The sequence below is a fragment of the Pristiophorus japonicus genome, chromosome 18 (assembly GCF_044704955.1).
Source record: "Pristiophorus japonicus isolate sPriJap1 chromosome 18, sPriJap1.hap1, whole genome shotgun sequence".
Lineage (NCBI taxonomy): Eukaryota > Metazoa > Chordata > Chondrichthyes > Pristiophoridae > Pristiophorus > Pristiophorus japonicus.
Genome location: NC_091994.1, coordinates 39,449,614 through 39,467,285, shown reverse-complemented (window position 1 = coordinate 39,467,285; position 17,672 = coordinate 39,449,614).

Here is a 17,672-nt window from a genome sequence, read left to right as displayed (position 1 = left end):
GTCTTGGCCACCCTGCAACCACGTTTCAGTAATGGCCACCAAATCATACCCATTTGTAATGATTTGTGCCGTCAACTCATTTACTTTATTTCGAATGCTGCGTGCGTTTAGGTAAAGTGTTTTAATACTAGTTTTTAAACCATGATTTTTAGTTTTGACCCCTCCTGCAGCCCCTTTATATTCATACATATTGTCCCTTCCTATCACCTTGTGGTGTACACTTACCCCAGTGCTACTCTGCTCTGTTGCCTCCTGCCTTTTGCATTCTTTCTTGGGGTTCTGTTCATCTGAGCTCTCACCCACTCTAACTAGCTCAGAGCCCTCTCCTGGGTTCCCATCCCCCTGCCAAGCTAGTTTAAAACCCTCCCAACTGTACTATCAAAACCACCCACGAGAACATTGGTCCCGTCTCTGTTGAGGTGTAACCTGTCTGACTTGTACGGTCCCACCTTCCCCAGAAGCGGTCCCAATTGTTCAGGAAACTTAAGCCCTCCCTCCTACACCAACGGGAGAGTGGAGAGCAAGTTCCAACTGTCACAGGACGGGAGAGTGGAGAGCACCAGTTCCAAATGTCGCAGGAGAGAGAGTGGAGAGCACCAGTTCAAACTGTCGCCGGAGAGAGAATGGAGAACACCAGTTCCAACCGCCGCAGGAGAGAGAATGGAGAGCACATTCCTCTCTCAATTCTTTGGATACAAGACAGAGATCAATAGATTTTTGGATATTAAGGGAATCAAGGGATATGGGGATACTGCGGGAACGCAGAGTTGAGGTAGATGATCAACCATTATCTTATTCAATGGCGGAGCAGGCTCGTTGGGCTGAATGACCTACTCCTGTTCCTATTTCTTATGATCTTAATCAACAGCTTCAAAAAATGAGAAACTGATGATGTTGCTCATTCACTGTTTGCTACATGCAAAATGACTGCTATGTTTGGTTACTGTTGTGTATGTAAATAACAGACTAACTGCAATAGGAGTAATGTAACTAACTGTGTCCTTTATAGCAACTCCCTCAAAATGGTGTCCCAAAACTAGCATGAACCAGTATGTTTACAGTAGTGTGTGAATAGCTCCCAGAGGGTCCTAATGCCTGTCTAGTGAGGGTTTGTGTAACAAACAAATAGAGCATGAACACAACATATTTCCCCCATTCTGAAAGCACAGTCTATGATCAGACAAAGTCCTTGAGATAGCAAGGCCGTGTTCTGATACGCTGAGACCAGCCAGCAGCTTGTGATGTTTAATCGAGGTATTCGGTTGGGAAACAGAATGGTGCCTCTGTTGCATCCTGCTGGTCTGTTGGCCTGTGAGTTGGGATCAGTCTACGAGCGTTCCATCAAGTTCCATTGAGCTCGTAGGTGGGAGGGCTGAACTTTCGCCCAATCTGTTTTGGAGGCGAAAGTGAAGATGCGAGCTTATGACTCCAGTTTCGGCGCTTAACTTTGACCCAATTTACGATCTTCAGTTGGGGCTTTTGAGCGCGTTGTTTTGTGTCAGTGTACGACTCGCTTTTCGTTGGCGTTCCGAAATCTGGGATCCGAGTGTGGTTATCTTTGCACTAGGTTTGGCTGCGGGTTTGAGAATGTCCAGTAGCCAGCGAAGATTCCGCCCAATTATGAGCTCAGCGGGTGTCTTCCCCGTTAGCCAGTGCTTTGTTGAATGGTATGTGCGGAGAATGGTTTGAATCGCTTTGTCAAATGTTTGGTCTGTTGCAAGGTTAGCTTTCAAACCTTCTTTGATGATGCGGTTAAAACGCCCAACACCTCCGTTGCTTTGAGGATTATACCGAGCAGTAAGGCGATGCTCAATAGCATGATGAGTGAGGAAATCTGCGAACTGGTCAGACACAAACTGTGGTCCACTGTCAGTGATCATGACCTCTGGGAGGCCCCACTACGTGAACATACACTGCAGAATAGTGACGATCGTTGATGAGGTCACTGAACTTCTTGAGGCGATTTCTGGCCATTTGGAATGCAGGCCATGTACTACAACATGGAAATGCTGGTGCTGTGGAGCTGCTTCAACTGACCCGAAGACATACAACTGAAGTTGTTGCCATGGAATGGGCTTCATTGGCGCTGGTCGGATGTTTGTGGCCTTTTCGTTCAGACAGTGTGAGACGAACCCTTCGATGTGAGTGTCAATCCCAGGCCACCATACTGAATCGCGACATCTCTTCTTCATGCGGATAATGGCAGGGTGTCCATCATGTGCCAATGAGAGAACGCGCTGTTGAAGCGACTTGGGAATTACTGCTCTATCACCACGAGTTAGGCAGCCATCGTTCCAAGCGGAAAATTCATCGCGAAGTCTGTGGAACGTTTTCAGCTCTTCTGGAATTTGCTTAGGCCACTCAGTCTAGAGGACATGGCACATGTGCTGGAGCGTAGTATCACTCTGTGATTCAGTTTTAAGTTTGTCGCAGCAGTCAAGGTTTCTGATGGACTGAGTGATGATCATACGTGTCGTCATCTGTGAACAAGTCAGCACCAGAGTCCGAAGCAGGTGTCGAGCGACTGCCAGCGATGTACTGTACATCAAAGTTATACTGATAAAGGCGATCTGACCATCGGCTGATTCATAGTGGTCTGTGCCCAGATCCAGTTGTAGCGAGCAGTGTAATTAGCGCTTGGTGATCCATATGGAGGGTAAATTTCCTGCCATAGAGGTAGATGTGTCAGCGTTCACATGCGTAGTTGCAAGCGAGTGCTTCGCATTCCCCTGTAGAGTATTTACATTCTGCAGACGAGAGCATGTGAGAGGCAAAGGCTACTGGGCGTTCCAGGCCATCAAACTCAGCACCCATGGCGGTGCCTGATGCATCCGTGATGACGTACGTAGTAATATTCGAATCAAAGTGCGCGAGGATAGGAGAGGATGTGATTTTCTCCTTAAGAGTGGTGAATGCCTGAGCCTGGGAATCTGTCCATTCCCAAGGGATGTCCTTACGCAGCAACTTGAGAAGTGGTTCAGCAATGTGCGTGTAGTGCGGGACGAACTTCAGATAGAAGTTGCAAGTGCCGAGGAATGATGAAAGTTCTTTGACGTTGGTAGCTTCCTGCATTCGCTGGATCGGCTTGACACCTGGTGCTGTGACTATGTAGCCCAGAAAGTTTATTTCTCGAGCAGCGAATGTACACTTATCGGCATAAGTGTAATGTATGTGTAGCAAGTCTAGCCATAACTGCGTGAAGTCGCTGGTCATGTTCTTCCATTGTCTGTCCATGGACGACGATTTCATCAAGCAGATTGAGGGCTCCCTCTATGCCTGCTAGCATATTAGTGACAATCTTCTGAAATGCACTTGGTGCAGAAGATAGTCCGTAGGGCATGCGTCAGTACTGATACAGACCATCATGCGTCATGAATGCCGTGAGCGGTTTGCTGTACTAGGGGTATTTGCAGGTAACTGCGGTGCATGTCGAGTTTTGTAAAAACTATTGAGCTGTGGAATTCTGAAGACATTTCACCGATGGTAGGAAGAGGATACTTGTCGGGGATGATGGCCTTATTGACCTCTTTCAGGTCGATGCAAAGGTGGATCTCCCCATTTTTACGCCAAGCAATAACTAAGTTCAAGATCCGGGGTGAGGAGTCAATGCTCTCAATGATTCCCTGCGATTCAAGTCGCGTTAATTCTGCAGATACTTGGTCGCAAACTGCAAATAGGAGACGGTGAAGTCGCTGCGTAACCGGTTTGACGGAAGGGTCAATGCGGGGATGATGGCAGAATTTTGTTGTCACTCCAAACCCTGTGAAGATTGATATTGCTTGTCAAAGTCCACAGGTGTGCCGGTTGGGTCGTAAACTTCGAACCCAAGCTTGTCAAAACGGTCAACACCCATGAGACTTCGTCCCTTCACGACATGAAAGAAAATGTTCTCCAATGTTATGTCCTTGTAGTATATCGAGACAGATATGACCCGAAGTATCTCAATTTTGGAGTCGGAGTACGAATGTAGAGTGGAAGTTGTGGGCTGCAGTTGACAGTGCGTGAAGTGGGTTTTGTACACAGCCTCGCTCAATATGGAGACTTTGGCTCCAAGATCAATGAGTGAGGAGGCAGATGGGCGTGCTGTCAATGTTTACCTCACAGTCCTTGAATTTGCCTGATGTCACTAACGGTGTAAACCATACTGGGTTCATCACTATCGGGGTTGTCCACATGTCGAATATACTGCAATGAGCGACAGACACTAGCAAAATGGTTCATTTTATCACATGCAGAGCACTTCTTCTCACGTGCAGGGCAGTTAGGACTCTTTGCTGAGTGTGAATTGTCCCCACAGTTAAAGCAGTGGAAGTTAAGCCCGCGATCCACAGTGGGTGGCTTATTACTAGCCCTGGGTCTCTGCTGTGATTTCCACTTTGGACGAACAGCTTGTACATGGGCTGTAGCTGAAATCTGCTGCACAGGGGGAGCAGGGGATCTGATCGCTTTTGATTCGGAAAGCGCTGATTCGATTTGGATGGCCAAATTAGTTGCTTTGTCCAATGTCAATTTGTCATTCTCCATTAGCAAGTGTTCCCGAATGCGGGGGATCGTTGTTTTCTCAATAATTTGATCCCTGATCACTTCCTCTGTGATGCTCCAAAGTTACACGTAGCGGCCAGTTCAGTTAATGAAATGATAAACTTTTTGATTGGTTCACCGTTCCCTTGCCCCCTTTGATGAAAATTGTATCTCTCCATCATGATACTTCCCAAAATATTTCTCGAGGACGCTTACCGCTTTGTCGTACGAATCTGTGTCTTCGATTTGGCCAAAGATGCATTGGCCTTCGGTGCTGAGGCAGTGGATAATTATTGCACGGCAGCGAGCTGGTGTTACGTTGTCGTCGTCTAACCCACTCGCCATGATGTATGTAGAAAAGCCTTTTATCCATCTCGCCCACGGAATTGGAGGGTCCCCGGGTGTGGAGAGGAAAGGCGATGGGGGTTGGGGAGAGGGAGGTTAATGTGATTCATCCTCGTCGCCAAATTATGTTGTGTACATAAATAACAGACTCACGGCAACAGGTGTAATGTAACTAACTGTGTCCTTTATAACAACTCCCTCAAAATGGTGAGCCAAAACCAGCATGAACCAGCTTGTTTACAGCAGATTGTGAACAGCTCCCGCAGGGTCCTAATGCCTGTTTAGTGTCCTGTAACAAACAAATAGAGTATGAACACAACAGTTACTTCACAACAGTGACAGCACTTCAATAGGAAGTGCTTTAGGATTTCCTCAGTACATGATAGTAATGTGCCATATAAATGTAAGTTCAATCAATAGATGATCTCAGTTCCCATTGAAAGAAAGGTGCTAACAGTAATTCTGCCATACAACGACCCTTGATTATAATACTTCTCTAGCTGCTGTCCCTGCCAATCCTGTACCTTCCAAGCTCTCACTTCTGTCAGGGTGTTTTCATATTATTCTTTGACCGTCAGCTTCAGTAGTCAGGTTTCAGCTAAAACTGCCAGGAAGACCTGTTTTTATCTTGGCCTTAGCACCAGCTATCAGTTTAACTGCGACCTAGTAAAAGCACTAGAGCAGCAGTCCGACCTTGGCAGCCCCCATCACTCTTGACAAGATTATGATATCAACATGTACTTGCACCAGCCCTGTTGCTAGGTATATGATTCAGTTGAGAGAGCTCTTAGGTCACTCTCCGGAGACCCAGGGCTCAATTTTCCCCAATTATCTGTGCCGTTTTTCTGGCAGATGTTATGCTCATAATAAAGTAATGTTACTGAGTACTGTAGACATGAGTAAGTGTGACTTTAACTCCTTTATTCAAACTCCAGAGTGTTGGTACAGCATGGGAGGCCTGCTTATATACAGTGCTCCCAAGGGATGCTGGGATCCCTTGGGACTACAACAGGTATGCCCTCAGGTGGCAGTATGATACAGATTACCTTGGGTTGCATACATAACAGGGTGCACCGTTTTTTTTTTGGAGTAAATTAAAATCTCCAAGTTTCCCCAAAGTTTCTGCACCAGCATAGTTCACTGAGGTTAGTTTTTTTTAGGCTACCTCATTGGGGGCGTAACCTGCCACCTGGGCCAATTCTGGCTATTTATGCAAGTTTGGCCAACTGCGATTTTTCTTAAGAAGCGTAAGTGTCCTGTCTGAAAAACCTTCTGGGTAGTTAACAAAATCAGCACAGGTGAGAGAATCAGCGCAGAAGATCCAGTTCCACGGCAAGGACAGCAGCGGCAGAGAGGGAGAGAGAGGGGGTAATTATAATCTCTTGCTTACTGGTTCTGTAGTACTGTAACTGTTATATATGTAAGCTTGTATTTACTCTGTACAGCCACGAGAGGGCTCATCCCCTGGAGTCCCATGGGATCCCACAATCCCTTGGGAGCGCAGGTATTTAAGGAGGCCTCACAGGTTTGAGAGGCACTCTGCAGATCTGCAATAAAAGACAAAGGTCACACTTTACTTTGAGCTCACAGTGTTCAGTCTGACTCTTTCTCCATACATAACAACTGGCGATGAGATACAGATAGCAAACCCAAAGATGCAGAGAACAGTGGGCATCCTGGAGAAATTCTCGGAGGGAGATGATTGGGAAACTTTTGTGGAGCGACTCAACCAATACTTCATGGCCAATTAGCTAGGTGGGGAAGAGAGCACTGCCAAACGTATAGCGATCCTCCTCACCGTCTGTGGGGCACCAACGTATGGCCTCATGAAGAATCTGTTCACTCCAGCAAAACCCACAGAGAAATCATACAATGATTTGTGCACACTGGCCCGAGAGCATTTGAACCCAAAGGAAAGCGTTCTGATGGCGAGGTACCGGTTCTACACCTGCAAAAGGTCTGAAGGCCAGGAAGTGGCGAGTTATGTCGCCGAGCTAAGACGCCTTGCAGGACATTGCGAATTTGAAGGACATTTGGAACACATTCTCAGAGACTTTTTCGTACTTGGCATTGGCCACGAAACCTTACTTCGCAAACTTTTGACTGTAGAGACCCCAACCTTGAGTAAGGCCATAGCAATAGCCCAGGCGTTCATTGCCACCAGTGACAATACGAAGCAAATCTCTCAGCACATAAGTGCTGCTACAAGTACTGTGAACAAAGTGATGTTGTTTTCGAATCGCAACATACAGGGCAGGTCACACATGCCTGCAGCTGCACGTCCGCAGATGTCTCAGAGTCCACCATCAAGGGTGATGAATGCAAGGCCATTAACACCTTGTTGGCGCTGCGGGGGTGATCATCGTTTCCATTCATGCCGATTCAAAGGGTATGTTTGCAAGGGCTGTGGAACAATGGGACACTTCCAGTGTATGTGCAGGCGAGCTGCTAATCCTGTTAAACCTGCAAACCACCATGTTGCAGAGGAGGACAGATCCATGGAGGATCACGACGAACCAGAGGAGGCAGAGGTACAGGGGGTGTACAGGTTCACCACGAATTGACCCCGATGATGCTGAATGTTGAACTAAATGGACTCCCAGTGTCAATGGAAATGGACATGGGCGCGAGCCAGTCCATCATGGACAAAAAGACTTCCGAAAGATTGTGGTGCAACAAGGCCTCAACGCCAGTCTTAACTCCAATTCGTACGAAACTAAGAACTTACAGGAAAGAACTGATTCCCATAATCAGCAGTGCTACTGTAAAAGTCTCCTATGATGGAGCGGTGCACAAGCTACCACTCTGGGTGGTACCGGGCGATGGTCCCACACTGCTCGGCAGGAGCAGGCTGGGAAAGATACGCTGGAACTGGGCCGACGTCCGAGCGCTATCACCCACTGACGATACTTCGTGTGCCCAGGTCTAAAACAAATTTCCTTCGCTGTTCGAACCAGGCATCTGGAAATTCCAAGGAGCAAAAGTGCAGATCCACCTAATTCCGGGTGCGCGACCCATCCATCACAAGGCGAGAGCAGTACCGTACATGATGAGAGCAAGGGTAGAGACCGAGCTAGACCGGCTGCAAAGAGAGGGCATCATTTCACCGATCGAGTTCAACGAGTGGGCCAGCCCGATCGTTCCTGTCCTCAAAGGAGACGGCACCATCAGAATCGGTGGCGATTACAAAGTAACTGTCAATCGTTTCTCCCTGCAGGACCAATACCCACTACCAAAGGCCGATGACCTCTTTGCAACGCTGGCGGGAGGAAAGAAGTTCACAAAGCTGGATCTAATTGCAGCCTACATGATGCAGGAACTGGAGGAATCATTGAAGGACCTCACCTGCATAAAGGTCTTTTTATTTATAACAGATGCCCGTTTGGAATTCGATCAGCGGCAGCGATATTCCAGAGAAACATGGAAAGCTTAATGAAGTCGGTCCCCACACTAGTCTTCCAGGACGACATCTTGGTCACAGGTCGAAACATAGTCGATCATCTGCAGAACCTGGAGGAGCTACTTAGTCGACTCAACCACTTGGGGCTCAGGTTAAGACACTCGAAGTGCGTTTTCCTGGCGCCTGAAGTGGAATTCCTGGGGAAAAGAATCGTGGTGGACGGCATCAGGCCCACCAACGCGAAGACGGAGGCAATCGAGAATGCACCAAGGCCACAGAACGTGACGGAGCTGCGGTCGTTTCTGGGACTCCTGAACTACTTTGGTAACTACTTACCGGGTCTCAGCACCCTGCTAGAACCACTGCATGTCTTACTACAAAAAGGGGACGAATGGGTTTGGGGCAAAAGCCAAAAAAATGCCTTTGTAAAAGCGAGGAAATTTATATGCTCAAACAAATTGCTTGTGTTGTATGATCCATGTAAGCGTTTAGTACTAGCATGTGATGTGTCGTCATATGGCGTCGGGTGTGTATTGCAACAAGCTAATGATTTCGGGAAACTGCAACCAGTTGCTTATGCATCCAGGAGTCTGTCTAAGGCTGAGAGAGCCTACAGCATGATTGAGAAAGAAGCGTTAGCGTGTGTCTATGGGGTAAAGAAAATGCATCAATACCTGTTTGGGCTAAAATTCAAATTGGAAACTGACCATAAGCCACTCATATCCCTGTTTTCCGAGAGTAAAGGGATAAATACCAACGCATCGGCTCGCATCCGGAGATGGGCGCTCATGTTGTCCGCATACTACGCCATCCGCCACAGGCCAGGCACAGAAAACTGCACCGATGCTCTCAGTAGGCTGCCATTGCCCACCACTGGGTTGGAAATGCCGCAGCCCGCAGATTTTGCCATAGTAATGGAAGCATTTGTGAGTGAGCAATCACCCATCACTGCCTGGCAGATCAAATCCTGGACGAACCAGGACCCCTTATTATCCCTAGTCAAAAGCTGTGTGCTTCACGGGAGCTGGTCCAGTGTCCCAGTGGAAATGCAAGAAGAGATAAAGACGTTCCAGAAGCGCAAAGATGAAATGTCTATACAGGCAGACTGCCTTCTGTGGGGCAATCGTGTAGTTGTTCCCAAGAAGGACAGAGACACCTTCATCAATGACCTCCACAGTACCCACCCAGGCATCGTAATGATGAAAGCGATAGCCAGATCCCATGTCTGGTGGCCCGGTATCGATGCGGACTTAAGAGTCCTGCGTTCACAGATGTAATACATGCTCACAGTTAAGCAATGTACCCAGGGAGGTGCTGATAAGTTTATGGTCTTGGCCCTCCAAACCGTGGTCTAGGGTACGTCGACTATGCAGGCCCGTTCTTGGGTAAAATGTTCCTTGTGGTTGTAGACGCGTATTCCAAGTGGATTGAAAGTGAGATAATGTTGGCTCGCACGTCCGCTGCCTCCACTGAAAGCCTGTGGGCCATGTTTGCCACACACGGCTTATCTGATGTCCTGGTGAGCGACAACGGGCCATGTTTTACAGTGCTGAATTCAAAGAATTCATGACCCGTAACGGGATCAAACATGTCACATCTGCCCCGTTTAAACCAGCGTCCAATGGTCAGGCAGAGAGAGCAGTGCAAACCATCAAGCAAGGCTCGAAGAGGGTAACTGAAGGCTCACTGCAGACTCACCTATCCCGAGTCCTGCTTAGCTACCGCACGAGACAGCACTCGCTCACCGGGATCCCAACTGCTGAACTACTCTTGAAAAGAGCACTTAAGACAAGGCTCTCGTTAGTTCACCCTGATCTACATGAACGGATGGGGAGCAGGCAGCTTCAACTAAGTACATACCATGATAGTGCAAATGTGTCACGCAAGATTGAAATCAATGATCCTGTATTTGTATTGAATTATGGACAAGGTCCCAAGTGGCTTCCCGGCACTGTCATGGCCAAAGAGAGGAGCAGAGTGTTTCGGGTCAAACTTTCAAATGGACTCATTCACCAGAAACACTTGGACCAAACCAAACTCAGATTCACGGACTATCCTGAGTAACCCACCTTGGACCCTACCTTCTTTGATCCCCCAACATGCACACAAGTGGCAACCTGCACCATGGTTGACCACGAAGCAGAACCCATCGTCCACAGCAACCCTGCAGGGCCCAACACACCAGGCAGCCCAGCAAGGCCAGCTGCACAGCAGCCCAGCGAGGGCCCAACAAATGATCCAACAATACCAGCTTTCACACCAAGACGATCAACCAGGGCAAGAAGGGCCCCAGATTGACTCACATTGTAAATAGTTACACTATTGACTTTGGGGGGGGGGGAATGTTGTTATATATGTGTTTACTCTGTACAGCCACCAGAGGGCTCATCCCCTGGAGTCCCAAGGGATCCCACAATCCCTTGGGAGCACAGGTATTTAAGGAGGTCTCACAGGTTGGAGAGGCACTCTGGAGACCTGCAATAAAAGACTAGGTCACACTTTACTTTGAGCTCACAGTGTTCAGTCTGACTCTTTCTCCATACATAACAGTAACAATCTCCTTTTTAGTCTTTAATCTGGAATTAACTTTAATCTGGGGCTTTTGGTCTGATCTGTCCACCCTTTCGGCCTGGGCTAGGAGTGGCACCGGCTCCGGGGGAGAGGGCGGGGAGGGGGGCATTTCCAATTCTGTTTACTTTTGGCACAAACACTCTTTAATATTTTCCTGTTGGTCAGCTGCAAGGTGCTTGTGCAGGTTGCTGTGAGCTGGGCAGAATGTCTTGTATGTTTCACTTTCCAGCCTCAGCTCGCAATGTGTCCCTCATTACCCTGGCATCCCGATCTTTTTGATGCACATCTTAGGCTCTACCCACAGAGCTTAAGGACAATATGCGCCGGGCCACATTCACGAGTTAAAACCGGGAAAACTTTCAACTTTTTTTTTGGCGTAGTCGGGCCCCCAAAAACGGGCGAAACTCTTCAAATACACCAAAAAACGGCATTGGGGAAAATTGAGCCCCTAGTCTGTAATATAAAAGATTCTTTCGAAATGGTCTGTGTCATGTCTAAGCTGCTGTCACCTCTTCCCAACACTGCTTAGATACAAATTGAACATCCAGTCTTTGATACTGCACCCATACTTTCAGTGCCATACCACACCCTTATTGCTTCTTTTCCATATCTGGTGGTAGTACCAAACATCATCATATTTCTTCGTAACAAAATTTTCGATGCTGAGCAGGGCTTTCATTAAATTTTGTTGAGCTATTTTCCTCCAAAGGTGTGAATTCACCAGCTGTATCGAGGGACATGATGAAAAGGTGGGTCGGAGACATTGAGATCTACTCAAAGGAGAACGGGCCTGTTGGTCAAAATGACCATTTCCCATCACTGAGAATTGTTATTTTACTCTTTTAAGTCGTCTATCTCCTACCCATGATTTTTTGGTCAATCAGGATGGTCCTGGAATTCTTTGGCGATAGCCCATAATATTTTTTCCACTGGGTCATTCGAACTTCTGACAAATTGCTAAAAATCGCTGCTTTCAGCAGCTTTGCTTGGTTCATGTCTTTTGACACGGGGAGCCAAGCAGCTAAGCAAGCAGGCTGTCACTTTTTACAGAAATGCAGATATCTCCAGAGTTGCTGGTGCGATTGACTGCACACATGCCTCCAGTGTCAGCCCGCGCCATTTCGTCAGCATTAAGAGATTCCATATCTTGAATGTCCAAGTGGTGTGTGAGCAAAGGCACAGCTTCCAGCACATTAATGTCGAGTTTGCAGGAAGCTGACAAGCCTCCTTTATCCTGAGGCTGTCTTTCAGCATCAAGGGCAAGGGCTCGGATCACTACTTGGTGACAAGGGTTACCCAGTCCTGCCCTCGCTCTTGACCCCACTGCGATGGGCCACCAATGAAGCAGAAGAGCAGTATATGAAGCTCGCGTCAAAATTAGAATCAGGATTGAGGAAGCTGTTGTCAGGCTGAAGGGACAGTTCAGATGCCTTGGCAACCAGGAGCCTATTTGGAATATGCTTCTAACAGTGTTCAGAATAGTCATAGCATGCTGTGTGCTCCACGTTTCTGCTCTGAGAATAGGCTTGCAAATAGGCATCTGTAAGGAGAAAGGAAGGCAAAGGCTTAAAATGTCAAGACTGAAGAAGCAGCAGCAGTATCACAGTCAGCAGGCAGGTTGAGAGTTATAAAACCGACCTGTTAGGGAAACCTTCTGTCTTGAATGATCCACCTCCTGTCATTGCATCAAGACTAACTACTCTCCAATCCCTGCTGTTCATTATCAGCCCCTCCACTTACATTGACAAGTGTGACAGTCCGAGAAAATGGATCATTACTACCACCTTCACTGTCAGTTTATATTGTGCTCAAAAACTCAGAGGCCAGGAATTTCCTCGGAACTCTGCCACCATAACTTCACCGGAAATGCGGAGGAAATCTTGTTTACACATTCAAATCGGTGTTCCACCACACTCCTGGCGTTACCACAACAGAGCGGGAGCGTAACCGAGGGCATTCCCGGCCTGAACATAAAATAATATTCAATACATCGTAATTGTCCTGGAACAACTTGCCATAAAAAGTGCAAACAAAGCACTGGGTTTCATTTCTAAAGGAATAGAATTGAAAAGTAGAGAAGATATGATGAAGTTGTAAAGAACCTTGGTTGGGTCAAACTTCTGGTCTCCACGGTATCAAGTGGATATAGAGGCACTGGGGAAGGTGCAAAACAGATTTACGAGCATGAAACATGAGAGGTTATAGCTATCAGGAAAGAGAGAACAGGCTGGGGCTCTTTTCTCTAGAAAAGAGAAGGGTGAAGAGTGACCTGATCGAGGTCCTTAAAATTATGAACAGGTTTGATAGAGTAGACGTAGAGAAGATGTTTCTATTTGTGGAGGAATAATAACTAATAAATACAGTAAGGGATTCAGGAGGAACTTCTTTACCCAGAGAGTGGTTAGAATGTGGAACTCGCTACCACAGGGATTAGTTGAGGTGAATAACATAGATGTTTTTAAGAGGAAGCTAAATAGTCCATAAGGGCAAAAGGAATAGAAGGAACTGCTGATAGGATGAGATAGAGTCGGGTGGCAGGAGGCTCATGTGGACAATAAACACTGGCATAGACCAGTTGGGCCTTTCTTCTATCCTTCCTTTTCCATTTTATGTCATTTTTCACCTCTTGAAATGGATGAGCAGTGAGTGAATGAGAGCATTGAAATGACAGGTGATAGATGGAGAATATGCATACATACCGGCGAGGGGGATTAGAAAGAGTTCAGGTGATAAAGGAGTTGTTTGTTTCTTTCTCACTGTTACACCCGAGAGGGTAGTACTTGAGCACTTATGGCATGCAGTGCACACTTGTCTCGGTGATCCCATGGTATTTATTGGCATTGAGGCCAGAGCAGCCCTTGGCAGATCCTTGTGCTTCTTTCTACCTTGCAAGGTGGCAGCTACTGCCACTTTCACCCTGATTCCTCGCGTCTTGTAATTTTCAAGCTTTCTTCTTTAACACCAGAAAGTGAATCACTTCTCAGCCTTGTCTCACTTGAGAGACGTTAAGAGCAATTTTGTTCTCCCAGTAGGAAAAAGGCAGGAGATAGATGAGGTGAAAGCAGCCCAGTGGAGCCAGATGTGGATGGGAATGGTGGGGCAGTGAGGGGGGAACGTCCCAGCTTCCGGGCCACCTCTAATTCCAGTGGCGGTGAGCTGCCAACAGGAAATGCACTCCCTGTCGGCAACTCACCAATTAGGAGGCAGGAAGTCAGGCACTGCTGCAAGTTCTTAAAGGCCTGCAGCAATTTAAAGGGAAGGTGCTCTTTTGTTGGCAGCAGACAGAAACAGTGCAGTGGAGCTTCAGGAAGAGATCTTTGGACAACATCTGTTCCAGCAGAGGTTTTCGGATGCAGATGTGGAGATGCTGATAGAGCAAGTAAACAACAGAAAGGAGGCCCTGCAGCACATTTGTGAGAGGTGGCACAACATTTTACCGCCATCAGCATTTTTTGCCAGGACCTGGCTGCAATGCTGTAAAAAGTTTAATGATCTCACCCGACACACCAAAGTAAGACTCTCCTAATACATCTCTCTGATACTTCCCGCACAGCTTGTCAAAGACCCTACCTTTGCCTCAGCTCTATTAATTCTTCCCTTCCCCACTTTGCCATAGCCCTCCATTAGTCAGCAGGGGTCACTTCACTGCACCTCCATTCTGCTTGTGTTCATATCCTCAAACACTACTACTGCCCTCACATTTGGCCCAACCAGTCCATGTCGGTACTTACCCTCCACATGAGCAAGTAGTCCTAATCACATTCACCCATCCTGTTCCTTCAGCCACCTATCCAATCTAATGTTAGTCTCCAGCTCACCACAAACCTGAGGAGAGAATTCCATAGCCTCACAACTCTTGTTCAAAGAGATTTCTCCCATCCTCCGTTCTAAATCCCTTACCGATAATCTTGTGTCTGTGGCCTCGCATTCGAGACCCCCTCATCCACTGGAAACAGTCTGCTTCTATCATCCTGTCCCATCCTTTCATACTGTCAAATACTTCTATTATTTCGTGCTGTAATCTGTGTTGTTCCAATGAAAAATGCTACAATTTTATGTCTTCCTACGGATCTGTATTTCCTCATACCAGACAGCATCCTAATGAATCTGCACTGTCAGCTCTCTAAAGCACCAATATCCTTACTCCAGCTGAAATCGTAGTAGAGTTTTATATAGACTCATTATTACCTCAAGTAAATGACTATTAATATGGTGTCAGGCATTCTTTAATAATTTATAAACAATCATTTATTGGAATACACATATGTAGAATATAAGATCAGATGTAGGTGTGTGTGCGTGTATGTGTGCATGTATACGTTTGTGCATGTGTGTGTGCGTGTGCGTGTATGCATGTTTGTCATTGAATAACCTAGTGATGCTCATTGTTTAAACTGTAGCTTTTCTACATGGGATCTGGGATGGGTCATCAGAATTCTGTATTTTTCTGTATTTGTTGAGTTACTAGCATATTATTTTGGTGGCTGTAAACTAATAAAGAATGTCTTCGGCAGCAGTGTGTCAGTATTTTACAGCGGGGTCTCCAGGAATGCATCAACATTTAATGGATGTCTTCATGACTGTGCCAATACAGCACAGGGGGTCACCAGGACTGTGCCTACATTGTACAGGGGATCATCAGGACTGTGCCAATATAGTACAGGAGGTCACCAGGACTGTACTAATACAGTACAAAGGGTCACCAGGACTGTGCCAATAAAGTACAGGAGGTCACTAGGACTGTGCCAATATACTACAGAAGGTCACCAGGATTGTGCCAATATTGTACAGGGAGGGGTTCACCAGGACTGGGCCAATATAGTACAGGAGGTCACCAGGACTGTGCTAATATAGTAAACATAGAAACATAGAAAATAGGTGCAGGAGTAGGCCATTTAGTCCTTTGAGCCTGCACCACCATTCAATATGATCATGGCTGATCATGCAACTTCAGTACCCCATTCCTGCTTTCTCTCCATACCCCTTGATCCCTTTAGCCATAAGGGCCACATCTAACTCCCTTTTGAATATATCTAACGAACTGGCCTCAACAACTTTCTGTGGTAGAGAATTCCACAGGTTCACAATTCTCTGAGTGAAGACGTTTCTTCTCATCTCGGTCCTAAATGGCTTACTCCTTATCCTTAGACTGTGACCCCTGGTCTGGACTTCCCCAACATCAGGAACATTCTTCCTGCATCTAACATGTCCAATCCCGTCAGAATTTTATATGTTTCTATGAGGTCTCCTCTCATTCTTCTAAATTCCAGTGAATATAAGCCGAGTCGATCCAGTTTTTCTTCATATGCCAATCTTGCCATCCCGGGAATCAGTCTGGTGAACCTTCACTGCACTTCCTCAATAGCAAGAATGTCCTTCCTCAGATTAGGAGATCAAAACTGAACACAATATTCAAGGTGTGGCCTCACCAAGGTCCTGTACAACTGCAGTAAGACCTCCCTGCTCCTATACTCAAATCCTCTTGCTATGAAGGCCAATATGCTATTTGCCTTCTTCACCGCCTGCTGTACCTGCATGCCAACTTTCAATGACTAATGTATCATGACATCCAGGTCTCGTTACACCTCCCCTTTTCCTAATCTGTCACCATTCAGATAATATTCTGCCTTCCTGTTTTTGCCACCAAAGTGGATAACCTCACATTTATCCACATTATACTGTATCTGCCATGCATTTGCCCACTCACCTAACCTGTCCAAGTCATCCTGCAGCCTCTTAGCATCCTCCTCACAGCTCACACTGCCACCCAGCTTAGTGCCACCTGCAAACTTGGAGATATTACATTCAATTCCTTCGTCCAAATTATTAATGTATATTGTAAATAGCTGGTACACCACTAGTCACTGCCTGCCATTCTGAAAAGGACCTGTTTAGTCCTACTCTTTGCTTCCTGTCTGCCAACCAGTTCTCTATCCACGTCAATAGATTACCCCCAATACCATGTGCTTTAATTTTGCACACTAATCTCAGGGGGTCACCAGGACTGCGCCAATATAGTGCAGGAGGTCACCGGGACGGTGCTAATATAGGACAGGGGGGTCACCAGGTCTGTGCCAATATAGTACAGGAGGTCACCAGGACTGTGCTAATATAGTATAGGGATCACCAGGACTGTGCCAATATAGTACAGTGTGTCACCAGGAATGTACCAAAACTTAATTTAGGTATTCAGGAGTCGGTCAGTAGTTTACATAGGGTGTCAAGAAATTTATTAATATTGTACAATGGGTCGCCAGGGTGTGTCAGTATTTGCAGGGGTGGGGGTCGCCAGAGTTATGTTGATAATTGAGGTTGCATCCTATTGTAAAGTATTTGCAGTGGTCTAATGGCATGTCAATATTCAGTAGGTCCTCAGCAGTGTGCTAATATTTGATGGAGGTCTGTGGGAGTGTGCCAATACTCAATATTTCAATATTTGTTGGGGTTCCTCCGGAGCGTTACTATTTGCAGGTGGTCCCCAAGTAGCAAAGTTTGGAAAGTCCTGCTGTGGGTTCAAGTTTAATGGGAATTCGGCAACTTTCGGGCAACTGGCGCCATTGTTTACAAATCCCTCCATGGCCTCGCCCCTCCCTATTGCTGTAATCTCCTTCAGCCTCACAACCCCCCCAAGATATCTGCGCTCCTCAAATTCTGCCCTCTTGAGCATCCCTGATTATAACTGCTCAACCATTGTTGGCTATGCCTTCAGGTGCCTGGGCCCAAGCTCTGGAACTCCCTCCCTAAACCTCTCTGTCTCTCTTTCCTCCTTCAAGACGCTCCTTAAAACCTACCTCTTTGACCAAGCATTTGTTTATCTGCCATAATTTCTTCTTAT